Below are 13,007 nucleotides of genomic sequence, written 5' to 3'. Positions count from 1 at the left end.
CGGATATTTTAGGTTTCCGGTAGAACCCGGGGGTTTCGACCTGCACACGCAAGGTGTCCTGCCCCGTACATGTCCTGTACACTCCCGGAAATGAACCACTTTTTGTGTGCAAGGTCGTGTACTGGACGTTATATGCCCGGACACGATCCCTGTACATCCCCGTACACGGCAGGAAATGGCCGTGCACCGTTCCGTGCGTTGCTGGAATATGCATAATTTAGCGGCAATTATCACCTAATTATTCTCCACACGGCAGCGGAAATTCGCCGTGTACGGGTCGGACATGCCGGTACCCCCCCCCCCCGGCCAAAACCCGCCCCGCTCTCGGGACCGGTTGCTCCCGTTCCCGGGACCCGTTGCTCCCATTCCCGGGGCCCTGCTGTTCCCGTTCTCGGGACCCCACTGCACCCACTACGGGGACTCCCCTTCCCGCTCCCGGGGCTTCGCTGCCCGGCTCCCGAGAAATCGCTTCCCCCGCTCCCGGGACACATTTCGATGTTTTAGGAACACATTTCATTCATAAAAAAAAGTAATACATGTTTATACTTCAGTCATCGTTTTATTGGTATAAACAGGATCGCCATTTACAGACTGACAAAAATAACGCTCTATGTATAGTGTATACACGTTATGCACTATGCTAACACTATACAATAATGTAACCTGCTACTTTACAAAAATGTGTAGCCGAAACATAGAAACAATAGCTTTTTCCCGAACTAGCCTTCCAGGGACTAGACTTTTAAAATCGTTGGACCCGGTGTAAACTCAGAAACTACTAGTAATTAACAGATTTCTCTAACTTTAAAAAGTAAACTAACATCACATCTCATCACAGTCACCTCCAAATAGAAGTCTATTTTAGTAAAAAAATGTCAAAAAGTAACTAATACTGACATATCATCAGGTTAAAAGAGGAAAATAGCCCTCAGATCATGAAAGTGAATGGCGCTTACACAAACAGTCAAAAGACTAAATTTTCAATAAACAAAGAAGGCCTCAAACAAAGTTCTTCAAAATACATGTACGTGTAGCAAAAACATAATTGCAGACCTAACATGAAGTTAAATGAGGCTTGGCAGAAAACAATATCACGTCATTACAAAAAAAGATCATTTGCTCAGAAATTAATTACATGAACACGTATTAATTACATGAACACGTATTCAATTTACAATGTCGTTAAAGACAAGCTGTCGGTTTCGTAAAGTTTGCGTTGTCGCCTCTACAAAATGAGGCTTATTAGTTGTAGATTTCAGGCCAGGAGGTATGCCCCCCCTTGCTTCAGGGGACCATAGCGAAACGTTTTCATCCTGGAAGGACAAACTGCCCCCTGTCTTTCTGCGGGATGGCGTGGTGATGGTGTCGGTTGTGATCGCAGTCAGGCCGGAGCGGCGTGCTGGGCGCGGGGTGCACCCCGGGCGGGAGTGCAGCGGGGCCGGTCTGGGTCGTCGGAGCCTGCCGGGCGCTTTAACACAGCACCCTCGCCTTTAGATCTGAGCCTGCCTGTTTGCCTCCAGCCTGGCCTGCAGGACATGGAAAAACGGAAATCTAAGTCAAAAGTCGAAGGCATTTTTGAATTTCATTTGAAGTTACGTGTACATGTACTAGAAGTTTTGTAAACAAGCCTGGCAAAGATGCAGACGTCTGTATGGACACATTTCGAGGAGAAGTCATTTATCATTTTTTAACGAATGTTTTTAACGTCAGACAGCAACAATTTTGTCCAGATGAAAAGGCTCCATTCATCAAGCATCAACGTCTACTTGTTTCTTTTCATTGTAATCATGGGAACAATACAAACACAACATTTCCCTCGGTAATGAAAACGATTCAAATTGTCAAGAGCCTTGTCGGCTTTCGTATGCAAAGATATAAATTTGCATAGACTCACCCTCTTCTGTGTGACTGCAGTCGCTTTTCTTTCTTTCTTTTCTGAACTCTCCGACAGCCTGGCGATAAAGTTTCTTTTTACCTCCATGGTTTCTTCAAATCGTCTCAAAGTATCCCAAATCCGCGCCTGAAAAAAATACATATGTTCTGAGCAACATACAAACTATATCGATGTACTTCTAAGTAGAAATAATAAACTATGTTATTAATCAGTAAAAAAATAGTGTACACTTCTTGCCAAAATAGATATTTCTGCCGTAGGCACAACTTAGCCAAGGTTTTTAAACAACAATATGTAACGATAGTGCCGTATACTAGTATATAATAGTATCCGTGTTTTAGCTTACCCTTCCTCCTGTCGGTTTCCTGGTTCGTTGCGGTGTTGTCCTTGCAATCGGCAAATTGTCGGCCCATGTAGTACTTAGAGTCATTTCTTCCGTTGCGAAAACGAAGTAACAGAACGGAATGTTTGACGCCATTTTAGTTCAGGAATATACGAGTAATCTTTGCAAGCCGAGACAAACGTGTTTTGAAAAAGCAAACCGTCGTTGTGATAAAGCAAGATTCAAACGACCCACCAAAACAAAGCATCGCGTCTCTTATTGGCTGGTCCCGGCGAGAGCGAGATAGGATTGGTCGTCAATCATATAATCACGTGATCGCGTTCAATACTACAACGATCTTGTTTTTATATTTAGGGTTTTAAGTTAAATCGCCTGTGCAGTCTGAATGATTGGATGATAGGATGTTTCTGATTGTGCGAATGTATTTATTTCAAGGCAGACAAATGATCTTCATAATTCTAATTCGTCATGATTACATGGCTTTATTCGTTCTAGAATTACACAACTTGTCGCTCACTGAGTGAAATAAAACCGCACTTTAACTCCAACATAACCTTACTCTTTGTAAATGTATCCAAAATCCACATATTAACGTCATGAGAGTTGTAGAAAATTGTTTTGCTGGATTTCAGTATTTTACCAGGCGTGGGGACGCTGTGAGTTCTCCCTTTGTTTACACAAAGGTTATTCACATAAATGGACGCCATGTCAGACACATCACAATACACATCGACCGAACTACAATGTAAAGCTTGCATATTATTACCCATACATGTACCAAGGACATAACAAACTGATCAGGTCACGTTAGTTCAAACTCCTTTAGTCAAGCGTTTGATTAAATCATGGTAATGAACCTCACGGATAAACTATTATTTCCAAAATAAAAAAATTCAGATTTAGACCGGAGCGTAGATTTAGGTCATTTTGACCGAGTAGGTTATATAACCCCAGCGTCGGGGCGCCCTACGCTCAAATGTGCTTTGTCGTATGGACGACATCACGATAAATCAAGCCAAGGACGCATAGGTTCAAATGTTGTATTAACAATCCTTGATCATTCTAATTTGCTTAGATTCAAGTACTGGCAACTTTGGTTCAAGTAATTATCACCTGAAACATGAATAGACGCAGTACCTAATTACCCCTTATTGTTAGCCGCTCCCCAACACACGCCAAGTGTGCGGGGCGTAAATTTCCGCGCACACGCACGGCGAGCACGAATCCGGGAGTGTAAGGAAATATCCGGGACCGTACATGCGGAGCCCGGAAATCCATGGACGCGACCAGGACACGGCGAATTTCACGGGCGTGTGCGAGACTGGAAACTCTTGGAAACGTGGTTTTTCATACAGTGATACGGTGAAATCAGCCGTACTCTAGTCTAATGTCCCTATCTGCCTATGGTGTCATTTATCTAACTTACATGCCAGGCTGTTAACTTGAGAACTATTGTTTTCTGTTGGGAGTTTCAGGGTGACCTCTGATCCCAATTATATCTACTAAAAGTACACCTGGTAGTAGGGATGACCTTAAGGTCATGGCCTTTTTAATTAGTACCTATTCTGAATTATGTGAAAATTATACAAGATTTCTCCTTATTTTGCTTAAAAATCACAGTTGATACATTTTCTAGCTATAGGCCATTGAAGTTCCTCACTGACTCCACAAAAGTGAACGCTGAAAAGATTGTTGCCTTTGGCGAGATAATTGCGACATCAAAACACCGGATGAAGCCTGCAGCAAACATAAATCAGAACGCTAATTACCTGCAGTGAGTTGGCCTGTTGTCAACAAGTCTCAAGTTGTACATGTAGTAGATTCATGTTCAAACTATATTCGTATGCGAGGTATTTTTTTGGCATAACTTCATTTCAACTCACAAGTAAGTAAGTCATTTCAACATTTCATTATGTATAATCAATGTTTCCATTAAATCGAAGCCCTATATGCAATGCATGTGGCATAGAGCATCATGCCATGCTTTAAACAGTTTTCCAGTTTGGACTTGATGTATACAAAACTAATGGTACAGGTGGGAGGGGAGCATTGTGAATTCAGCATCTTTGATCAGATACATACAAAATACAACACAGTGCATTCCATATCACCCAAGGTACCGCAGGTCTGATCGCCCGATGGCCAGAGGAGATCCAAACTGCGGGAGGGCTGGTACTGAGGGTGATGCGAAATAGTAACCATGTTGTATTCTATGTATGTCATAATCACCCTAGAAAACACACAATAAACATATTCATCTTGGAAACAAGAGGGTTGTCCCATCAATTCCAAAGTCCAAAACTGGTATTCGAGTTTTCAAAAGTGGCGCAATGGTGCACCAGAAACATGTCCGAATTATTCTATGCCTATAACTTCTGGAAGCATGTGTGATAACTGTTTGAACCCCTTGTATGACATAAAGTATGCTACACGACAGCTCTGCTGGTCACATGGGAGAATATTGTTGTTACATGTATTTATGTTTTTGTCTGTTCCGTTGTAGTCCCAAACCGAGCCCAAAACCAAGACGCATGTGGTCAATTCAATCAAATATCTGTTATTCCGAAAACCGTCAGCACAGTCCTAGTGAGGTGCGTACTAGTACCCACCAGTACGCTAGTAATTCACCAGAGTTGATATGGATGTGCTGCGCTGAGCTGTCAGTCATTGTAGTTTCTGTAGTCTTGGCAACGTTACTTGTTGTCATGGCAAATGCAGCGAGTATAGCCTTGGTGACATAGATTATGAAATAAGCCATTGAATCTTTTTACCTGTGAATCAGGTGGTTTTCTCGAAAGCATGTCGGCAGAATGTACTGCACCAGTGCCCCAAACCCCCACTGTATTGTGCATAGTACTTTGGCAGTATATCTCATATAAGGTCGTATTCACCTACTAGTAGATACGTGTAAGGCTAATATCCTGTCTGAAGTTTCCAAATGTTATGTCAGAAGAGATATGGTCTGCAACAGGTGAAATGCAACTTTGACCAAAAAATCCATCAAAAATGTTGATAGCAGAATGTTTTGTTGACGTGCTGCTATCAAATATAGTCAAATGTTGGTCTAGAAAGTGCCAGAATTTCTGACCAAGTTGACATGGCAGCTGAATTTAACATGGCAAAGGAATGTCTGTCAGTCGATATTTCTGTATAGTCTTGGAAACGTTACTAGTACTTATTGTCATAACGGTGGAATCGTAGAAATTAATACCATACTCAGACTTTTTAGTCGTGAATCAGGCAATTTTAAGTGGATGCTATCAAACTCGGTCTGGATTAAGTCCGAATTTACAACCGAGTCTGGCCCAATTCACGCGTACAGAAAACAAGTTGCAAAATTTACGACCAAAACGCTACCGCCTTTAGCCTCGGTCTGATAAAGCAGACCAACAACCCATTTTGGCTCACTATTCTACCCAATCTACGACCTCCCTGTGCACTCATGCATGTACACACAGCTGTCTAAAGGCAATTTCAGACTGGCAAAAATGGTTTTTCATAGCCAATTTCTTGGTCATTTCTTAAAAGTAGTAAGTTGAATCAATCCTATCCCATAGCATACTGATATATGTGAGGCAAAAATACGATGTCGCTGATGTTAACAATTGCTACATTGTATTTTTGTACAGTAGGCTCTACATAATTTATGGACAGTGCCAAAAAATAAAGAGACGCCTCACGCAACTTGTTTCATGTTTAAATTGAGGCTATTCCAAATGCTTCGAGTTTAAAATGATGGCAAAAAATGTGCTACGGAATTACAGTAAAGGTCAATATCAGATAGATTTCCTCATCCAGAATATATTTTGTTGGTTTTGACGCCTTGAAATTTGCATTTACTCAATGCCTCTATCTGGCCTCTATATTGAGTTATAAGGGGGAGGGGTGCGCTAGCCCGCTTTTTTTACTCACGTCTCTGGATTCTCCGCTTTGTTTCCCGTGCGAAATCGTCCGAATTTCGGCTCAAGACCTTGATCTTCATCTTTAAGGAGTTGTCCCGTCTTATCTGATCCGAAGTAAGACGTTTGTTTCGACGTGAAAGTTGAAATATCTCCATAGTTCTTCCTCTGTCCAAACTTCGAACTCCCGCCTGGAACTTTAAGAACTAGTAGGCTGTCCTGTGGAATTATTGTAGTGCCTGATCAGATTTACAAATACGCAGGGACGTTTAACTTAGAAAATCAACACATTTGACTAAATTTAATATTTGTTTGTATGATTTGAGAAATGATGTTTTAGCAAATATATAGAGCATTTCAACGTTATGAATATAATAAATTCACTAGATAGAAATATTAGCGGTTGCTAATATAGACAGGTTCGCAATGTAGTGTATTAAGCTAAATCGGCTACTAGTATTTAAGGTCTCATACGCCAATTTCGCTGTCCCATAGACTTACACCTTAAAATACGTAACTGTTTTGGCTGGAATCCAATCAAAAAAACAAATCAAGAGTTTTTTTTTTAATTTCTATAGCAAGCACACATATGTAAGGCAGTACATTGATTTGGCCATACCAAGGCCACAGCTTCAAGGCCACATACTCCTGTTTACCCGAGGGAGTATCGGTACGCTGCCGCCTGAGCTGTGTGTCCTTGAAATTGCTCAGACTGCCAACTTTGGCCTGAGGAAAGGGAAATGAGGTTACGGAGAACAGAACAGATTCGGTGGCACTGCGTTTTCACTGTTTAAGACGGGAATACAAAGAGATACAGAAAATTTGCTGTGTGAGCCCTTTCAAGGGGCCCTGCAAGGGGGGTCCCAACAACGCTAAATTCTGAGAGCCGGCTACGTATTGCGCTGAATTCAAGAAGCCTCTCTACGCTCTACGCTAAATTCGAAAGATTCCTAACACAGAAGTTCACTTTTAGTGCTTTACCTTTTGCAGGGTTCCTTCTCATCCTTTTTCTAATCACCACTCACCTTGTAAACAAGTCCCTTATCAAAAGAAAAAACACACCCCAAAACAAAATTCCACTTCTCTAAATAAGTGGTCCCATCTTTAGGACTACACATTCAAGAAAATACTGTTTTCTGAATTTAAAAAAAGAAGAAGAAAAAAACTTCTGAAGAAAGAAAATTATTAATATGCACATTTTGATTGGTTTCTAACCATGGTTTCTATCCCTCTGTTTGCCTAAAAATCGATAATGTGATTGTATCAATTTTAAACCCCCTAAAATTAGCTGTGTCCAGGGGAGGGAGTCTCCTCCTGGCTGTTATCACAACCAGTTTAAAAACTATTATAGTCTTATTGTCGGGAAATCCCAGCCTTTCTACAGGAACACAGTTCTCCCCTGCTAGCGTTATTGTATCATCCCCAACAACACGGCCTTGAACAGCGATCATATAGCGCTCAAGGACAAACAGCTGCAACTATGCAACTTTACTTTGTACATAAGCAGCAGAACGTCTAGAGGAAAATCCGTACAGTATAACGCCCTGCAAACTGCAAATTATGTTTGTGAAAACTTATTGAGAAGCATTTCATGAAGACGATCGACCCTGAATTTGTCGTAAACCTTATAAGTAAGTTTGTGGGTTTGTAGCACAAGTTCTACCCCGCTATTGTAAAATGTACAATCCCCACAGCAGTTGAATACTAGTATACATACGGTGAAAACGAAATGTGATAGCGCTTAGTCTAAGCCTCTTGTCTTTTAATTGACCTCAGATTAGACAGAGGTGAATTGTTATCAACCACACCGCTAACGTAGCGACCTGAGGTTAAGCCCAATGCGATGCCTGTCAGACACGTCTAGACGTAACTGCGCAAACCCTCCTTGATTAGTGGACTCTTCCATGATGTCAATGTCTTTGCATTGCAGCTATGTTGACCAAAACTATTGAGTATTTAGAACAACCTATTAAAAGCAAATAAAGGGTCCGTCAGCATTGTCAAAAGTTCACGAACTTTTCAAATTTGACCCGTAGGTTAATGTCAGGACCCTCAGAAATGGGCATTTAATTGGCAGGAAGCGAGTTAACGCACGATTTCTTGAAGGAAATGTCAATCAGATTTGCGGTGAATTTGAAATTATTCAATCTATTCGGACCAATCACGGTGGATATTTGGGAGCCCCGGGGATGAAAGTTTGTAATTAGCATGCCTTCCAGCCCCTGTCGTGTCAGTCTGACGTCAACCTGCCAGGGGCAGGACAGGCAGAATTCTCTCTGCCAACTAGACTAGTACGAGTTATCCAGTTTTCGGCTTTCTCACGCCACGCATCCCGAAGACACAGCGCCGATGTGCCGGCTGAGGTCACCTTCTGTCTGTTGGCTCACAACGCCGGCTAGGCGGGGAAGGACTGCAAGGACAAGCAGGATTCCCTGGTCTATCCGACAGCTACGCTAACCATGGCGGACCTACAGAAGAAGACCATCAAACTGTGAGGCCGAGCTCCAGCGAGAGGTGGAGGCGCTAGAACAGAAGTGGCAACAACTGCACTCGCCCTCGTCCCATCCCCCTTCCTCCACAAGAGCTGGCGATACAGGTGGAGGGAAACGCGCACTTTCTTGGCTTTCGCCCGTCATTCATGCATGAAGCGAGAGCTGGCCTGGATGCACAGATTCACCAGAGTTTGTCGGTCGACCTATGCACCAACCCCGATAAGAAAATCGCTGGGAACGTGCGGTTCCTTCTGGGTCATCCAGCCAAGTTTGTTCGATCGCAATGTCAAGTGCAGAACTTAACGTTCTTCCTCAGTTCCATGACACAGTCCTCCTCTTAGCTGCAGGGTAAGTCAATTTTTCTTTTCATTCTTTGTGCTCTTTAGGGGGAAATAGTATGCAAAATTTGTGCAAAATTTTAGATGTACTGATTCAATGAAAGACTCCCATATTTCAGACCTAGCACACTTGTATGTATTAAAGCGCTTTGTTGTTGTTGTCCCTGCTTTACGTCAATTTTTTTCCGCTAGACGTGGACTCTTGGTGTCATTCTTTGCTTGGCGTTTTGCTTGTTGAAGCCACTCTTATACTTGTGCTTTGCACATGTGTGCTTGGAAATGTCATTTACTCATCTCTCTCAAACCTTGCCTAGCCTCTATGTTATCCTAGAACGCTCTGTACAGCATACTGATTATGTCTGCTCGTAGGTCTCTTCGCATCCCAGCTAATGTGGCTTTGCTTCTTTGGTTATTACGTATGATTCATGGATGCTGGTGACCTCATTTAAGAGCGCAGTAATTAATGTGGTGGTTTGCGGTTTCTTTTACTCTTTTACTAGTTTTCTTTTGCTTGTTTCTTTATATCTTTGAGTGCCTGTTGTCTTGGTCACACTGTGTCAGACTGGGTGTTTTGCTTCGTCTGCAAACAGCACTTTGCCTGGCAATATTGTCTGGGTAGAATTTTTTATTAATTCTATAACTGACCCCGCCTTTTATGACGTATTGTTGGCCACTGAGTAATTATGGCTTTTCACTTGCTCTTGTTCATTTACCGCACCTGTTATCTTCCATCATGTACAATGTAAGAGGCTGTCGAAATTTTGTTTACGTAAAGTTTTAACCACTTGACATGTTCCTTCAATATTTTCCGCCCTTACCTAATATCCTCTCCCCTCTGATAAGACGTACCTGTCCAGATTGAATATTCCAGAAACATCTTGCCAGTATTTTTTCCATCCTAGATCAGCCCCTGAGTTTCTGAAGTCGTCAGGCCAATTCTTTATAGCCTGGGTGCCATCCTCTACCGCGAGTCAGCGATAATTCCTCGGCCGGGGAAAGCAACACGCCCCGCCGACCCTGATTTGCACACTGGCTCTAATTATCTCCTCGTGTCCGGTGAAAGATATTGGGTTTGGGGCAGCCTGGGGTTGGGCGGCGGATACAGTAGCGGACACAAAAAAAATCTATCGCTTTATGAACGCTAGCGTCTGGCACCCAGGCTAATTCTTTGTAACAGTACTGAGGCTGGGTAGAGACTCCAACCTGGTAGAGTTCTATTGCTATAACTTGATAACATATCCTAAAAGATTAGTGATTGCATGGAGGTAGAAAAACTCTCTTTTACCTCCATGGTGATTGTAATGGCTGAGACTCCGGTCGGGATTTCTACCGGTACCGGCAGAGACTCCAATCGGAGTTTCTATTGAGTCTTTTAAACGCCAAGAAATGACTTCAATTTATTCATGTTTTTTTTCCTCTCTCAATCTCTGTACCCGCAGCAGGCCAGCTAAGCCATGACGACCCTCACCTCATAGAAGAAAATCAAATTCACCGGCGAGATGGTCTAACAGACCTTTACGGAAGGGCCAAAACAGAGGTAAGTCCACACGATGTATTTGTCGTTTCTGTTGATCTGAGGAACATGTTGTTGAATTTGTAACATCTTGATTAATGAACAAACATATCTTTCAACTATTGTTTACTTCGATGTACACTTCATAGCATTCTGTAAAATCTATTGACTCCCTATTTGGCTATTTTACTAAGTTTGAATCCGCGTTGTTGTTGTGGAGACTTTGGAGATGTTTCGCCAGTCCCACGTATATAGTGTTACACGTTACACAGCTGCCACCTGCATCTGCACGGTTGAGTGACAGCTAGGTTCAGACGTTCAAAACACTGACACATAGAGCCAGTTTTTCTGACCTATGGAGTTAATTGCCTGACTTAAAGAATGCGTGACAAATTGGAGATGACCTAACATGCCAGAGGGGTAATTAATCTTCAGTTGTTTTAGCCTGTTTTGGGCAGGCCGATTCAAGTCAACTATGAAATGTTCATTGCACAATGATTGCATCAGGTACATTATATGTCAAATAACATGAATTAGACATGCGATGTAATCTTAGCCAATGATTCGTCATTCATAATTGTCTGAGAGACTTTTCATTAATGTTAAAATACAATTGGTTGGACGTTCCCGACAAACATCCTCGTATTTCTTCTGCAGGTTGTAATCTTCCCTACCAACCTCTGCTTGGAGAGCACAGATCGTTCACGTCAAGCCGCCGCCGGGCGCCTTCCGTTTCCCGGTCCCGATAGAGCTGTGGGCAGGGGCCAGGAAGTGAGCCTGCGCAGTGTGCCTGGTTTGTACACCGTTTTTTTTTATTGAAACCGATAATTTTTCTGTAATTTTCTTTATAGAAAATGATTATTTTTCTGTTATTATTTCATATGAAACGATTATTCTTGTTATTATTCTATATAGAAAATGATAACTTTACTGTTATTGTTGTATTCAAAACGATTATTTTTGTTATTATTTTTAGAGAAAACGATCATTTTTTTATTTTTAAGAGAAAACGATTATTTTTCTGTTATTATTTTAGACAAAACGACCCCTGAAAATTCCCTGACTTTTTCTCTGAAGACTACGATAAACGATTGGTAGAGACATGTGGCCAACTGAGGATTTTGGTGCTGTTTTAATTCTCTAGAGGTTCCAAAGTTGTTGTTTTTTCGACGGCGTTGACGCGTTGAAGTCGTGACAATGGTAGTTAATGTGATGGCCGGGATGGATCTATTATTCTATTTTGTATGCGTAGGTTTTGCTACTTTGTTGTTTGTTTTTATTCAGTGGTGATCCTAGTGAGTTTATGTGTGAGAACAGTTGTCCATTTTGACAGCATGGGCCATGTGAGTTTGTCTGTACTGTACATGTATAGGTTGACCCAACCTATGTTCTGGGTCAATGTCGACGTCGCCAGTGGTTGTATTTGGTTGTCAGGTTGAAACTGTTCAAGGGGCACATGTCTTCTTCTTTTTCAGTGTACATGCAGCGACCCTCGGCCAAGAATGGTCATAACGGGGCACAGGACGGCCAACGGGCACCGTCTCTTCCCGGCGTTCCTGATCCGGGGAAGCTGACCACTGATGGACCTGACACGTCAGCCACCCATCCATCTGGCCCGGGATGTACTTCCCTGGGCACTTTCTCTTCTTCCCTTGCATTAGGGAGCAGGCCGTCCACGTCAAGCCACCGCCGGACACACCCTCATCCCCCGAAACAACCGCCGTCTGCATCCCCGGCCCTGGGACATCCATTCTCGGTCCTGGGAGAGCTGTGAGGCCAGTCACACCGCCCGAGACCGACGTGACGGCAGTTCCCGGCACAGCCGATGCGACGAGGCCGATCTGAACGTGCTCTTCGATGTCCAGTGTAAGGACGCAAAAGACAATAGAGTCTGGATGATCGATACCAAATGTCATAATGTCTGAAGACATTAGCCAGAGGACCACCCCTGACCAAAATGTTTGATTGTCTGGATCCATCATATGTCCTAGTACAAGGACAGTGACAACAAAACATTTGAGCATAAAGAACGACAGTCATTGTAACAACAACTAGTTCAATTGTATTGTCAATTATTTTATTACATTTGGCTTCTCTAGTAGCCAGGCTTTGAGACTGGAGAATGATACAGTCTATATTGTAATCGAAACTGATTGCTGTTATTCAGTACATCCAGTTATCAAACTAACGAGTACAACGGCCATATAAGATTTGTTCAATGATTCACTGCTATATAATAATATCTTAAATACAAGGGAGGCATGTATGGTATTTATAGCAGGACATCTGCATAGTTTTGACAATATCCAATGATCATGTGCAACAGGAGTTCCCTGGCTCTACAGCTGTAATAGATGACCTAGTACAGGTGTCTCCCACTGCAAGGTCAGAGGTCAAGTCTAAAAGTCTTGACCAAAGCAAGTCTCTGTGTCATTCCTCAGTTTGTCACTTCTTAGAGTTAGGTCCTAGGTCAGACAAAAAGGCTATTATGTTATGAATGTTAGGCAGAACAGGTTTCAGGATGCTTA

The 13,007-nt window shown here is 42.5% G+C and overlaps 2 long non-coding RNA genes across 2 annotated transcripts; both read left to right on the top strand.

The window, feature by feature from the left end:
• The first annotated feature begins 8,519 nt into the window (after positions 1-8,519).
• LOC109462489 lies at positions 8,520-11,201 on the top strand. The gene is made up of 3 exons (XR_002139772.1): positions 8,520-8,976; positions 10,406-10,503; positions 11,137-11,201. It is a non-coding gene; the product is annotated as an uncharacterized LOC109462489 (long non-coding RNA).
• Positions 11,202-11,208: 7 nt separating this feature from the next.
• LOC109462488 lies at positions 11,209-12,897 on the top strand. Its single transcript, XR_002139771.1, has 2 exons — positions 11,209-11,272; positions 11,955-12,897. It is a non-coding gene; the product is annotated as an uncharacterized LOC109462488 (long non-coding RNA).
• The last annotated feature ends 110 nt before the right edge of the window (positions 12,898-13,007 follow it).

Source organism: Branchiostoma belcheri, unplaced genomic scaffold (genome assembly GCF_001625305.1).
Source record: "Branchiostoma belcheri isolate BF01 breed outbred unplaced genomic scaffold, Haploidv18h27 scaffold117, whole genome shotgun sequence".
Lineage (NCBI taxonomy): Eukaryota > Metazoa > Chordata > Leptocardii > Amphioxiformes > Branchiostomatidae > Branchiostoma > Branchiostoma belcheri.
Note: the sequence above shows the minus strand (reverse complement) of the source record. Positions and strands in the feature narration are given on the sequence as shown.